The following is a 15,139-nucleotide window of genomic DNA, read 5'->3' as shown; positions in this document are numbered from 1 at the left end:
GATAAACTCTCTGTACTAGATTAAATAACCTCTGTGTACTGGATGATTTTTTTTATTTTTTTTTATTTAACCTTTATTTAACCAGGTAGGCCAGTTGAGAACAAGTGCTCATTTACAACTGCGACCTGGCCAAGATAAAGCATAGCAGTGTGAACAGACAGCAACACAGAGTTACACATGGAGTAAACAATAAACAAGTCAGTAATACAGTAGAAAAAAAATTACATAAAAAAAAAAGTATTGTGTGCAAAAGGCATGAGGAGGTAGGCGAATAATTACAATTTAGCAGATTAACACGAGTGACAAATGATCAGATGGTCATGTGCAGGTAGAGATACTGGTGTGCAAAAGAGCAGAAAAGTAAATAAATAAAAACAGTATGGCGATGAGGTAGGTAAATTGCGTAGGCTATATACCGATGGACTATGTACAGCTGCAGCGATTAGCTGCTCAGATAGCAGATGTTTAAAGTTGGTGAGGGAGATAAAAGTCTCCAACTTCAGAGAATTTTGCAATTCGTTCCAGTCACAGGCAGCAGAGAACTGGAAGGAAAGGCGGCCAAATTAGGTGTTGGCTTTAGGGATGATCAGTGAGATACACCTGCTGGAGCGCATGCTACGGGTGGGTGTTGCCATCGTGAGCATTGAACTGAGATAAGGCGGAGCTTTACCTAGCATGGACTTGTAGATGACCTGGAGCCAGTGGGTCTGGCGACGAATATGTAGCAAGGGCCAGCCGACTAGAGCATACAGGTCGCAGTGGTGGGTGGTATAAGGTGCTTTAGTAACAAAGCGGATGGCACTGTGATAAACTGCATCCAGTTTGCTGAGTAGAGTATTGGAAGCCATTTTATAGATGACATCGCCGAAGTCGAGGATCGGTAGGATAGTCAGTTTTAGTAGGGTAAGTTTGGCGGCGTGAGTGAAGGAGGCTTTGTTGCGAAATAGAAAGCCGATTCTAGATTTGATTTTGGATTGGAGATGTTTGATATGAGTCTGGAAGGAGAGTTTACAGTCTAGCCAGACACCTAGGTACTTATAGATGTCCACATATTCTAGGTCGGAACCATCCAGGGTGGGGATGCTAGTCGGGCGTGCGGGTGCAGGCAGCGAACGGTTGAAAAGCATGCTTTTGGTTTTACTAGCGTTTAAGAGCAGTTGGAGGCCACGGAAGGAGTGTTGTAAGGCATTGAAGCTCGTTTGGAGGTTAGATAGCACAGTGTCCAAGGAAGGGCCAGAAGTATACAGAATGGTGTCGTCTGCGTAGAGGTGGATCAGGGAATCGCCCGCAGCAAGAGCAACATCATTGATATATACAGAGAAAAGAGTCGGCCCGAGAATTGAACCCTGTGGCACCCCCATAGAGACTGCCAGAGGACCGGACAACATGTCCTCCGATTTGACACACTGAACTCTGTCTGCAAAGTAGTTGGAGAACCAGGCAAGGCAGTCATTAGGAAAACCGAGGCTACTGAGTCTGCCGATAAGAATATGGTGATAGACAGAGTCGAAAGCCTTGGCCATGTCGATGAAGACGGCTGCACAGTACTGTCTTTTATTGATGGTGGTTATGATATCGTTTAGTACCTTTAGCCTGGCTGAGGTGCACCCGTGACCGGCTCGGAAACCAGATTGAACAGCGGAGAAGGTACGGTGGGATTCGAAATGGTCAGTGATCTGTTTGTTGACTTGGCTTTCGAAGACCTTAGATAGGCAGGGCAGGATGGATATAGGTCTGTAACAGTTTGGGTCCAGGGTGTCTCCCCCTTTGAAGAGGGGGATGACCGCGGCAGCTTTCCATTCCTTGGGGATCTCAGACGATATGAAAGAGAGGTTGAACCTCTCTTTCATTCTAGATGATAAAACTGCTGTAATAGATGATGGCAAACACTCTCTACCAGATTATGCTAAACTCTCTATACTATATGATAATAATCTCTGTACTAGATGATAATAACCTCTGTAAGAGATGATGACAAACACCCTGTACTAGATGATAATAATCTCTCTACTAGATTATAAAAATCTCTCTACTAGATGATAATAATATCTGTCCTAGATGATGATGAAGTATTTGTACAAGATGATGATAAACTCTCTGTACTAAATGATGCTAAACTCTCTGTACTAGATGATAAATATCTCTGTACTAGATGATTATAATCTCTGTACCAGATGATGATCATCTCTCTGTACTAGATGATGATAAACTCTCTGTTTTAGATGTTGCTAAACTGTCTGTACTAGATGTCAAAACTGATAATGACAAAAACTCTGTACAAGATCATGCTAAACTCTCTATACTAGATGATAAATTCTCTGTACTAGATGATGATAAACTCTCTGTACAAGATCATAATAAACTCTCTGTGCTAGATGATGATAAACTCTCTGTAATAGATTATTCTAAACTCTCTATACTAGATGACATTAATCTCTCTACTAGATGATGATCATCTCGCTACCAGATGGTGATACACTCTCTGTACTAGCTGATGATAATCTCTCTGTACTAGATGATGATAAACTCTTTGTACTAGATGATGATACACACACATTACTAGATGATGATAAACTCTCTGTACAAGATGATTATAAACTCTGTTCTTGATGCTACTCTGCGCTATACATCTCTGAATCCCCTCAAGACCCTTTGATGATTGATTCCTTCTTTAATGGCTTGAATATGCCTTCAATTGATACAGACTCCCATGACTGTCTAGAAGAAGAATTTACGCTTGAGGAGATTGCAACAGCAGTGTCCGCAATGAAAAGTGGTAAATCACCGGGTCCGGACGGTTTTCCAACCAAATTTTACAGGACGTTTTCTGGTCTGCTTTGCCCATTCTTGTCTCGACTATTTGCAGAGTGCCTTAATACTTCAAAGCTACTGCCTAGTCTTTATCAGGCTTCAATTTCATTCCTATTAAAGAAAAACAAAGACCTCCTGGAATGTGGATCCTATTGCCCAATCTCGCTTTTAAACTGTGATTACAAAATCCTAGCTAAGCTTTTAGCCATCCGTATGGAAGGCTTGCTGCACCAAGTAATACACTCTGACCAGACTGGCTTTGTGAGAAATAGGCATTTATTTGTCAATATTAGGCGCCTTATTAATATACTGTACTCCCCGGCGTCGGAGGACCCGGAGGTGGTGGTCTCACTTGATGCCGAAAAAGCGTTTGACCGCATTGAGTGGGATTACCTAACAGCTGCCCTTTATTGATTTGGCTTTGGCCCCAAATTCATTGCGTGGATAAAGATTCTTTATTTTTCCCCCATGGCTTCAGTACGGACTAATAACTTGTCCTCTGACTATTTTCCCTTGCACCGCAGATCCAGACAGGGTTGTCCACTCTCCCCCTTGTTGTTTGCTTTGGCAATCAAGCCTCTCGCCATTGCACTACGCTCTAATGATATCATTCAAGGTATAATCAGGGCGGGCTGGGAGCAGAAAGTCTCGCTATATGCTGACGACCTCCTTTTGTTTATCTCCAACCCTGATACCTCATTGCCACGTGCCCTATCTGTTCTTAAAAAGTTTGGATCAATCTCAGGGTACAAGCTGAATCTAGGCAAGAGTGAGCTTTTTCCGGTAAACAAGGCTGCTTTAAAGTGCTCTTCTACAAGTTCTCAGTTTAGGATTGTCCGGGATCAATTCACCTACTTGGGAGTTAAAGTGACAAGGAAATATTAAAATTTGTTTCAGGAAAACTTTGTTGCTCTAGCTGACAGTTTGAAACAATCTTTTACTTTTTGGAATTCGCTGCCCCTCTCTCTTATCTAAAGGATTAATGTCATTAAAATGAATGTGTTGCCCAAACTTTTATTTCAATGTTTACCCATTTTTATTCCAAAATCTTTTTTTATTTCACTGGATCAAACATTCATGCATTTTATTTGGGATGGCAAGGTACCACGGATTGGTAGAAAACATTTACAGAAACATAGTGTAACGGTTTTCTTCATCTGAAGGAGAGGCGGACCAAAATGCAGCGTGGTTGTTATTCATGGTTTTTAATGAAGGAAGAGGAGGAAGAGGAGAGGAGGAAGGCTCCGACAGCGCTAAACAGGCAGGAGACTCCGGCAGCGCTGGAGAGGAGGAAGGCTCTGGCAGCGCTAAACAGGCGGGAGACTCCGGCAGCGCTGGAGAGGAGGAAGGCTGCGACAGCGCTAAACAGGCAGGAGACTCCGGCAGCGCTGGAGAGGAGGAAGGCTCTGGCAGCGCTAAACAGGCGGGAGACTCCGGCAGCGCTGGAGAGGAGGAAGGCTCTGACTGTGCTGAACAGGCGAGGCGCACTGAAGGCCTGGTGCGTGGTGCTGGCACTGGTGGTACTGGGCCGAGAACACGCACAGGAAGCCTGGTGCGGGGAGCTGCCACCGGAGGGCTGGTGTGGAGGTGGCACAGGATGGACCGGACTGTGAAGGGGTACTGGAGATCTTGAGAGCAGGGCTGGCACAGGACGTGCAAAGCTAGGGAGGTGCACAGGAGGCCTAGTGCGTGAGGCTGGCACAATCTTCACCCGCCGACTAACACGCACCTCAGGACGAGTATGGAGCGCAGGTGCCCAGGTGCCATCAAATCCCGACACGCTCCGTCGGGCGAATTCCGTACCTAAAGCACCAACACAGCAACTCCCTCATAACTCTCCCCTCCAATTTCCCCGCTTCGCTCACCTCCAACACCGGCTCTGGTTCTGGTCTCCTCCTTGGCTCCTCACGATAAACAGGGGGAGTTGGCTCAGGTCTGAACCCTGACTCTGCCACACTCTCCCTGAGCCCCCCCCCCCCAATACATTTTTGGGGCTGACTCCGTCCGCGCCGCCGTGCTTGTCTCTCCAACTCCATTCTCCTATACCCCTCTTCGCACTGCTCCAGCGAATCCCAGGCGGGCTCCGGCACTCTCCCTGGGTCGACCGCCCACCTGTCTATTTCCTCCCAAGTCGTATACTCCAGACTTCGTAACTCCTGCTGCCGCTGCCTGTCACCACGCCGCTTGGTCCTGTTGTGGTGGGTGATTCTGTTACGGTTTTCTTCATCTGAAGGAGAGGCGGACCAAAATGCAGCGTGGTTGTTATTCATGGTTTTTAATGAAGGAAAACTATACATGAATAAACTAACAAAACAATAAATGTGTGAAAACCTAAACAGCCTATTTTTTTTTTTTTTTTTTTTTTTTTTTTTTTTTTCGATACATCTTTAATAAAGATAATAACGAACAATACAAAACACTAAACGTAACGTGAAAAAAACAAAACAGCCCTATTTTTTTTTATTTTTTATAAAAATAATTTATTATTATGTTAGTTTATTCATGTATAGTTTTCCTTCATTAAAAACCATGAATAATTTATTATCATCAATACCATTCATTCTTTACAACTCATAATTTCCATACAAACTCAAATAGTGGTATTTTAATTTAAACAAAACAAAAACCCCAAACAAAACCTCAGGGGAGCATCTTCCCTCCCCGTCATCCTACAAACTACCTTTCCCTATCTCCCCGTCCCTAATCTATCCCCTTACAAATCTAAATGACACCCAGCCCTAAACCCCCCTTCCACCTCTCCCGGGCAGCATGCTGCCCCCACTTCCTCTCCTCCCTCTTCATCCTCCCCCTCAAATCTCCTTCCACCCTCCTCACTATCCCTTCCACCCCCCAATCTCTCCCTGTCTTCACCATGTTCTGCCTGGCTTCCCACAGCCCCCGTTTAAAGAGACTCATGAGAAGCCAGAGCAGAAACCTGTCCCTATCCGTCCCTCTCGCTCTCCCTACACCGCTCTCTAACCTGGCCCACGTCAATACAAAATCCCCCCTTACCAAACCTAACAACACCCGTGCCCTAGCCCATACTACTCCGGCAAAGGCACAGTCCCAAAAGACATGGCGCACAGTCTCCTCCCTGCCACAAGAAGATCTTGGACAGGTGGGGGATTGCACCAAACTATACCGGTACATGATGGAACGTACCGGCAAGCACTTATGGAGGCTCAACCAATTCAGGTCCTTGAGCCTGTTGTCCAGACCCCGCGCCTGCACTCCCTCCCAGACCACTTCCGAGATGCCCACTACAGGCGCCGGACTCCCTGCCTTTCTGACCTCCTCGTACAGGTGCCTGTGATCTAAACCTACTCGGGCAACTTCAACCTCAGGGTGCTCACGCAGCCACTTGGCCGCATGACCAAAGTGCCACGGCAGCTGTTCCGCCCGAGGACCCGTGTTAGACCACACCATTACGCTTCTCACCTGATACGAGAAGAACACCCGCAGGAGGTAACCGGACGGGTGTATCACTGGATGAGCAAGCTCCGTTAACAAGAAAGAAACAAAAATTGCGTCCAGCTTGAGGGGGAAATGTGGTACCCCCCTACCTCCCTCCCCGATGGGACAAAGCATGCGTGCCCTGGCGACCCACTCGCACCTGCCACTCCACATGAACTGAAACACAAGCCTCACTAGAGGCCTCCTCAGACTAGCCGGCAATGGGTAGATGTACGCCAAATACAAAAGAGACGGCAACACATCCACCTTTAGAACCAGGACTTTGCCCATAAAAGACAAATACCTAGCCTTCCACATTGCTAGCTTCCTCTGTACCACTGCGATACGCATGTTCCAGTTTAGCGTCGCTAAGCCGGAGGTCTCAAAATGGACCCCGAGAATCCTCAGGGCCCCCTCACAGAGAGATAACCCCCCGGGCACATCCGTTCTACCGCGCCATCTTCCGAAAAACTTGACGGAAGACTTTGCATGGTTCAGAACTGCTCCCGACGCTCGGGTGAAATCCCCAAAGATGGCAAGGGACCTTGTCAGGCACGAGTCCTTGCACAGCAGCAAGGAAGTGTCGTCGGCGTACTGCGTCATCTTAACACGCAGCCCACCACTTCCAGGGATCAACAAGCCTTCCACCCCTGTGTCTGCCCTAATGGCAGCCCCCAGAGGCTCCATGTACAGAACGAAGAGGAGAGCCGAGAGTGGGCACCCCTGCCTGACCCCAGACGAGAGGTCAAAAACGTCACCCAAGTGACTATTTACACTAACTCGGCACCCCGCTCCGACATATAATGTACGAATCCATCCTATGAACTTCTCCCCAAATCCTAATCGACCTAACACTCTGAATAAAAATGATCTATTCACGCGATCAAAGGCTTTCGCCTGATCTAGCGCTGCTACCATTAAAGGCAGTCCTCTATCTTCAACCCAAGCGATGGAGTCCCTGATTAACTGTAGGTTCCATCTAATAGAGCGGCCCTCTACCCCGCACGTCTGATCCTCATGGACGACGTAGGGAAGGGCTGTGCGCAACCGGTCTGCTAAAACCTTTGCAAGTAGCTTGTAATCTACACACAGCATGGTCAACGGCCGCCAGTTGCCAAGGTCTGTTACTTCCCCCTTCTTATATAAAAGTGACAGCACACCAACAGCCATTGATCCCCCCGGGACCCCCGTCTCAAGGATGGCCTTCAAGACTTCGAGGACCACTGGTCCAAGTATACCCCAAAACTTGAGATAAAACTCAGCCGGCAGCCCATCTATCCCAGGCACCTTCCCTTTTCCCATCCTCCTAAGAGCGCTCTCAACCTCTTCTAGTGAGATCTGGTCCTCCATCACTTCTCTAATGTCCTCCGGCAACCGCCTGGACAAGTGTTCTAAAAACACATTTCCCTGCTCTACATCTATTTCCCTTTCCTTAAATAAACCTTGGAAATGATCAGTTGTCACCCTGACCATATCCTCTGGTTCTCTAACTATACTACCATTTTCTTCCCTAACGCCATGCATTACCTTCCTACTCTGTCTGGCCCTAACCGACTTAAAGAACATAGCAGAACAAGTCTCATTATGTTCTAGAAAGCCACTATGCGCACGCTCCAGGAAAGCTCGAGCCTTCCGCTCCTGCAACTCCCTGAGCTGCGCCTTTAGGGTTGCGGATCTCTCCCAGTCAAACGACCCGCCGAGGTTGCCTTCAATTAACCTTTGGATACGATCCACCTCCCTCCTCTCCTCCCTTTTTTTCCTCTTGCAATATCCTATTATAAAAGCCCTAATCCTAATCTTAACTAAATCCCACCACTCTACCACCCCCTCGCACATGGACCGGAGACCCTCAAGCCTCCAAAAGAAACCATAAAACCCGTCAACAAAAGCCTGCTCCTCCATCACATCCCGATCTAGCTTCCAGTCCCCCCTACCAAAGAGGCAGACTGGCGACCCCACCTGCAGGAGCACCCCGTCGTGATCCGAAAAGAAAACAGGCAACAGCCGCCCAGACAACTTACCCAAAGACCTGGGTACAAAAATATAGTCGAGCCTCCGCTCAACCCCCCTGGAGTTGCGCCATGTAGGACCGTCCATTTTCGGAGTAGTGTGCAGACCACCATCTACCAGACCATGGCAAGCCATTAGCCTGGCAATGGCGCCTGCACTGCTATCCCCCCCTCTTCCTAAATCTGTATTAAAATCCCCCCCTATCACTAATTTCCTATTTGTGACACACAGGGGCGTCAGACAGTCCACCATCTCCCTCCTGTCTGCCACCACCTGTGGTCCATACACCACCACTAATCTAAAATTACAATCCCTTATCGTGACATCCACCCCTATAACCCTCCCCTGCATTACCACAAAAGAATCCTCCACTTTAACCTCCCTGTGCCCACACAAAATCCCTACCCCCAATGAGTGCACCCCCCCAACACCCCAAACCGACTCCCCCTTGTCCCACTCCCTCTTAAACCTATTAACATCCCCTCCATCCCTCAGGTGAACCTCCTGTAAAAAACAAAAATCAAACCCCACACCCTCCAAATAACTAAAAACCGCCCTCCTCTTAACACAATCCCTTAAACCCCTTACATTTAAACTAACAAAAGTAAAATCAGACCCCATGAAAGAATAAAAAAAAAACATGTAATACACTCAAATTCTAAACCCAGACAGAAAAAAAAAAAAAAAGGAGACTCACCCGATGCTCCCCTGCTCCATATCTACCGGTGATGACACCATCTGTACTCCCAACATCCCCCCCTCTTCCTCCATCTCACCAACCCAGGATGCAGGAATAGTGTTTGGCTCCGGGGTGCCCTGCACCCTGGGTCTACCCCCACAATCCTCCCCCTCCCCAGTGCTGCAGCTGGATTGGAAAAAATTCGGGGAGGCTGAGTCCCCAAACAAAAAACTCCCCACCTCCTCCTGTACCCAGTCCTGAGTCCTGTTAGGTGTGTCCCCACCCAACAGATATTGAGAGCCTGTGGAAACCAGCAGCAACCCAGAGGTTTCTCCCACCCCCATCACTCTCTTGGCCATCCCCTCCCTCTCACTGTCGGCCAATCGCTCCCTCCTCTTCATTCTCTTCTTTGGTGATGACGGCAGTGGAGAGATACCAACCCCCCCGCCCGCCAGCTCCTCCACCATACCCCTCATCTCTTCCACCAGGGCACATTCCCCCCAGTCCACTTGCTCTTCCACCGTCTCCTTCTCCACCACTCCTCCATCGCTTTCTTCTCTCTCATGCTCCTCCACTCGGTTGCCGTCTTCCGCCGCTTTTCCTGGTTCTCCTACTCCCGTGCCTTCCGTTTCCTTCTCTCTTCCTTCCGCCGCTTCTTGCTCCTCCTCCTTCCTTGTGGCCTTCCCCTCTGGACCTGTACTCTGATCATGAGGCGTGCTTCCTTCCCCTCCTCTTCTTCCCCCATCCCCCGCCCCTGCTCCCCCCCCAGCCGCAGACGCATATGACCGCTGACGGGCCGGGCACCCCCGCCACAGGTGTGCTGACGAGCCACACCCATGGCACGTCTTAGGCTTGTCACAATCCCTCGCCTCATGATCCTCAGATGCACAAAATCTGCATTTTCTTGTACTGCATGAGGCGAATATGTGACCGTAGGCCATACAGCGTCTGCAAAATGGGGGCTGACGTGCATAAAACAACGTCCCCCTGTCAGCCCCTAGGGAGAACATAGCAGGAGGATGGAGGTAGCCACCATGTCCCTTTGGGTCCTCTCTGAGGAGGGCCTGGAAACCTCTCCTCCCATTCCAAAACCCAAGGGAGTCTTAGAGGTGCCTTGCTGAGGAGACGTTATCCATATATCTCCCCAGAAAAGCCCTCACCTCTTCGTCCTTAACGTAAGGGTTGTAAATGTTGACAGTTACAACCCTAAAATTATTCTTCGCCAGGCTTGTTATTTCGTAGTGGCACATCGGCCTCTCACCTCCCACTGCTCTTGACCTTCTCAGGATATCATCGTGTTTTGCCTCTGTATATAGTGCCACGTCGTATGCTCCCTCCAACGAGTTGCCTTGGAAACAAAACACGTCCTTCACCGTCAGCTTTAGAATCCCCATCAATATTATCCTTCCAAAAGATTCCCGTCCTAAAGGCTCCATCTCCTTTTCCTTCCAAGCAAACCTAATCGTGTTAGCCAGCCCAATCCCAGGGACCGACCGTGTTGATGTATTTAGCACCATCTCCGCAAGGAGAATGGCGCTCGTTCTCTTCTCTTCCAAAACAAGTGAAAAGAAAAAAACCAAAGTGACTGAGCCTATCTGGTGCAAACAAACACAGAGACGGGAACAATCACCCACGAAACACTCAAAGAATATGGCTGCCTAAATATGGTTCCCAATCAGAGACAACGATAAACACCTGCCTCTGATTGAGAACCACTCCAGACAGCCATAGACTTACCTAGAAAACCCCACTAAGCCACAATCCCAATACGTACGAAAAAAAAACCAAGACAAAACACACCACATACAAAACCCATGTCACACCCTGGCCTGACCAAATTAATAAAGAAAACACAAAATACTAAGACCAGGGCGTGACACCTAGGTCATTGGGGGGTTTAGCTCTACCAAATTTTCAGACATACTACTGGGCTGCAAATTTCAGAGCCCTTCTGTACTGGCTGCAGACTGATCCTACTGGCCCTAGCCCACTCTGGGTCCAGATGGAGTCTGAATCGTGTAAACCTGCAGCACTTTCCTCTGTGTTGTGCTCGTCTCTCCCAGTGTCCCTAGGCAAAAGGTGTGTCAACCCAATTGTAAAGCAGTCTCTTAAAATTTGGAATCAGTTCCGTTTAGCCTTTAGCCTCAATCAGAACATTTTATTTTCTCCATCTTTGAATGATGGGGCTTTTGGCATTTGGCACTCACTAGGCCTCTCCTCGCTAGCCCAATTATTCTTTGATCATACATTTGCCGCTTTTTCTCAGCTGCAGGAAAAGTTCAATCTCCCCCAATCCCACTTTTTCCGCTATCCCCAGACTAGAAACTTTGTCAGAGCTAACACACCTGGATTTCCCCATAGGCCTGCGAATACAGCTATAGAGAGCATCTTGGAGTTGAACAAGCTTCCTAGGGGTGCAATTTCAGATGTATATGCAATCATTCATGACTTACAGAACCGTTCTTTGGTGCCTTTAAAGACTCGATGGGGAAAGGATTTGGGGGACGAACTTGGGGAAGACGCCTGGGAATCTGTGCTGCACAGGGTGCACTCGTCCTCTTTTAGCACTAGACACAGCCTCATTCAATTCAAGGTGGTTCACCGTATCCACTGGTCGGGGGCCAAACTTGGAAGAATATTCTCTGATTTTGATCCTACCTGTGTCAGATGTAAAGTGGAACCAGCCACACTGTTGCATATGTTTTGGGGCTGTCATAAACTGTCAGGTTTCTGGGAATTAGTATTTAAATGTTTCTCTGATATATATGACACTGTTATAGATCCGTCTCCCCTTACAGCCCTTTTTGGAGTACTGCCCATGAGTACTCCCCTATCAAGAATCCAGTCGGACACTGTTGCTTACACAACTCTTAGCTAGACGGCTAATACTACAGAACTGGAAGATGGCAGCTCCCCCATCTTATAAATATTGGGTGAGAGATGTGTTGTGCTCTCTGAAACTAGAAAAAAATCAATTCAATTCACGTGGGAACCCCAAACTGTTTAATGAGGCTTGGGCTCCATTCCGGTCTTACTTTAAACAGTCCATCCTCTGATGGCATTCCAATTAAAACTAAAATAAGTCTGTATTTGACCCCCCTGTGACTTAAGGGTTGGAGGAGCCTCTCTCTGTGTTTTTTCTGGGGGGGGGGGGGCATTAAGGTCCATGTGCTTATTGATTGTGACCCACGGATGCCTTGTTCATCTTGCCCGGGCAGAGACGGAAGTGTGAGCTTGTTTTTCCCAGTTATTTTTACATTTTGTTCACGCCTACATGAATATTCATTCTATTTTTTTTATTTTAAAGCATTGTAAACTTTATTTTTGGTCCAGTGGATGGTCGGTCTGTGGCCATGTCCCTGTACTATAGATTGCCTTTTAACCTTTGTAGCCTTCTCCCTGGTGTGTTTAACTTGTCTAAAGTACGGTATCTTTAAAGCAATTTTTTTATTTGTATTTTTATTTGTATTTTTTTGAGTATAGTTGAGTATATTATTTATATTGCTTTGTGTTGTCTTGTGTGTGTAAAACTTAATAAACAGAGTTAAAAACTCTGTACTAGAATATGCTAATCTCTGTACTAGATTATGATAAAGTCTCATTACTAGATGATGATAAACTCTCTGTACTAGATGATAATAACCTCTGTAAAAATTGTTCATAAACACTCTGTACCAGATTGTGCTAATCTCTCTGTACTAGATGATGATAAACTCTCTGTTCTAGATGATACTAGTCTCTCTACTAAATTATAAACTCTTTGTCCTGGATGAGGATAACCTCTCTTTATTAAATAATAATAATCAACGTACTACACGATGATAAACTCCCTACGAGATGATAAACTCTCTGTACTAGATGATGCTAAACTCTCTGTACTAGATGATAATAAACTCTGTACTAGATGATGATAAACACTCTGTAATCGATGATGATAAACACGGTAATAGATGATGATAAATGATCTGCTAGATGATGAAAAACTCTGTGTAAAAACTGATGATAATCTTTGAACTAGGTTATGCTAATCTCTCTGTACTAGATGATGATACATTTTGTACTAGATGATGATACACTCAGATTGCTAGATTATGATAAATTCTCTATACTAGATGATAATAATCTCTGTACTAGATGATAATAACCACTGTAATAGATGATGATAAACTCTCCGTACCAGATTATAATAAACTCTGTACTAGATGATGAGAAACTCTCTGTACTAGATGATAATAATCTCTGTACTAGATGATGATAAAGTCTCTGTACTAGACAATGATAACCTCTTTACGAGATGATAAACTCTCTGTACTAGATGATGATAAACTCTCTATACTGGATCATAATAAACTCTTGATACTAGATGATGATAAACTCTCTGTACTATATGATAATGATCTCTGTTCTAATGATGATAAACTCTCTGTACTAGATGATGATGATAAACTCTCTGTACTAGATGATAATAATCTCTGTACTATATGATGATAAACTCTCTGTACTGCAGTCGTCGCCCAAAAAAAATATTTTTTACAAAGTCTGCTGCCTCAGTGTCTTTAGATATTTTTGTCAGATGTTACTATGAAATACTGAAGTGTAATTATTGTAAGGGAATAGGTATGTAAGGGGTGCGTAACTGGTGGCAGAGAAGTCAGACACAGTAAAGCAGAACTGGGTAATAACCGGAGCAGTTTAATATACAAAACCACCGGCATCCAGAATAACAACGTGGGTATATGGGTATAAAACCCATTGCGCACCAGACAACAATGTGCACAAGCACTTACAACAAACAATTCCCCACAAAGACATGCAGGGGGAACAGAGGGTTAAATACACAACACGTAATGAGGGAATGAAAACCAGGTGTGTGGGAAAACAAGACAAAACAAATGGAAAATGAAAAATGGATCAGCGATGGCTAGAAGAACGGTGACGTCGACCGCCGAACATCGCACGAACAAGGAGAGGAACCGACTTCGGTAGAAGTTGTGACAAATATAAGCATTTCATTTGTGTCAAAGGCTTTTATTGACAATTACATGAAGTTGATGGAAAGAGTCAATATTTGCAGTCTTGACCCTTCTTTTTCAAGACGTCTGCAATCCGCCCTGGCATGCTGTCAATTAACTTCTGGGCCACATCCTGACTGATGGCAGCCATTCTTGCATAATCAATGCTTGGAGTTTGTCAGAATTTATGGGTTTTTGTTTGTCCACCCGCCTCTTGAGGATTGACCACACATTCTCAGATTATGGTCTGGGGAGTTTCCTGGCCATGGACCCAAAATATCGATGTTTTGTTCCTCGAGCCACATAGTTATGGCAAGGTGCTCCATCATGCTGGAAAATGCATTGTTCATCACCATACTGTTCCTGGATGGTTGGGAGAAGTTGCTCTCGGAGGATGTGTTGGTACCATTCTTTATTCATGGCTGTGTTCTTAGGCAAAATTGTGAGTGAGCCCACTCCCTTGGCTGAGAAGCAATCCCACACATGAATGGTCTCAGGATGCTTTACTGTTGGCATGATACAGGACTGATGGTGGCGCTCACCTTGTCTTCTCCGGACAAGGTACTCACACCTGCCTGCTGCCATTCCTGAGCAAGCTCTGTGCTGGTGGAGCCCCAATCCCGCAGCTGAATCAACTTTAGGAGAAATCCTGGTGCTTGCTGGACTTTCTTGGGCTCCCTGAAGCCTTCTTCACAACAATTGAACCTCTCTCCTTTAAGTTCTTGATGATCCGATAAATGGTTGATTTAGGTGCAATCTTACTGGCAGCAATATCCTTGCCTGTGAAGCCCTTTTTGTGCAAAGCAATGATGACGGTGCGTGTTTCCTTGCAGGTAACCATGGTTGACAGAGGAAGAACAATGATTCCAAGCACCACCCTTCTTTTGAAACTTCCAGTCTGCTTTTCGAACTCAATCAGCATGACAGAGGGATCTCCAGCCTTGTCCTCGTCAACACTCACACCTGTGTAATTAGTCAGCTGGTCCTTTTGTGGCAGGGCTGAAATGCAATGGAAATATTTTGGGGGGATTCAGTTCATTTGCATGGCAAAGAGGGACTTTGCAATTAATTGCAATTCATCTGCTCACTCTTCATAACATTCTGGAGTATATGCAAATTGCCGTCATACAAACTGAGGCAGCAGACTTTGTGAAAACTAATATTTGTGTCACTC

The sequence above is a fragment of the Oncorhynchus mykiss genome, chromosome 17 (genome assembly GCF_013265735.2).
Source record: "Oncorhynchus mykiss isolate Arlee chromosome 17, USDA_OmykA_1.1, whole genome shotgun sequence".
NCBI lineage: Eukaryota > Metazoa > Chordata > Actinopteri > Salmoniformes > Salmonidae > Oncorhynchus > Oncorhynchus mykiss.
This window is presented reverse-complemented; position numbering follows the sequence as displayed.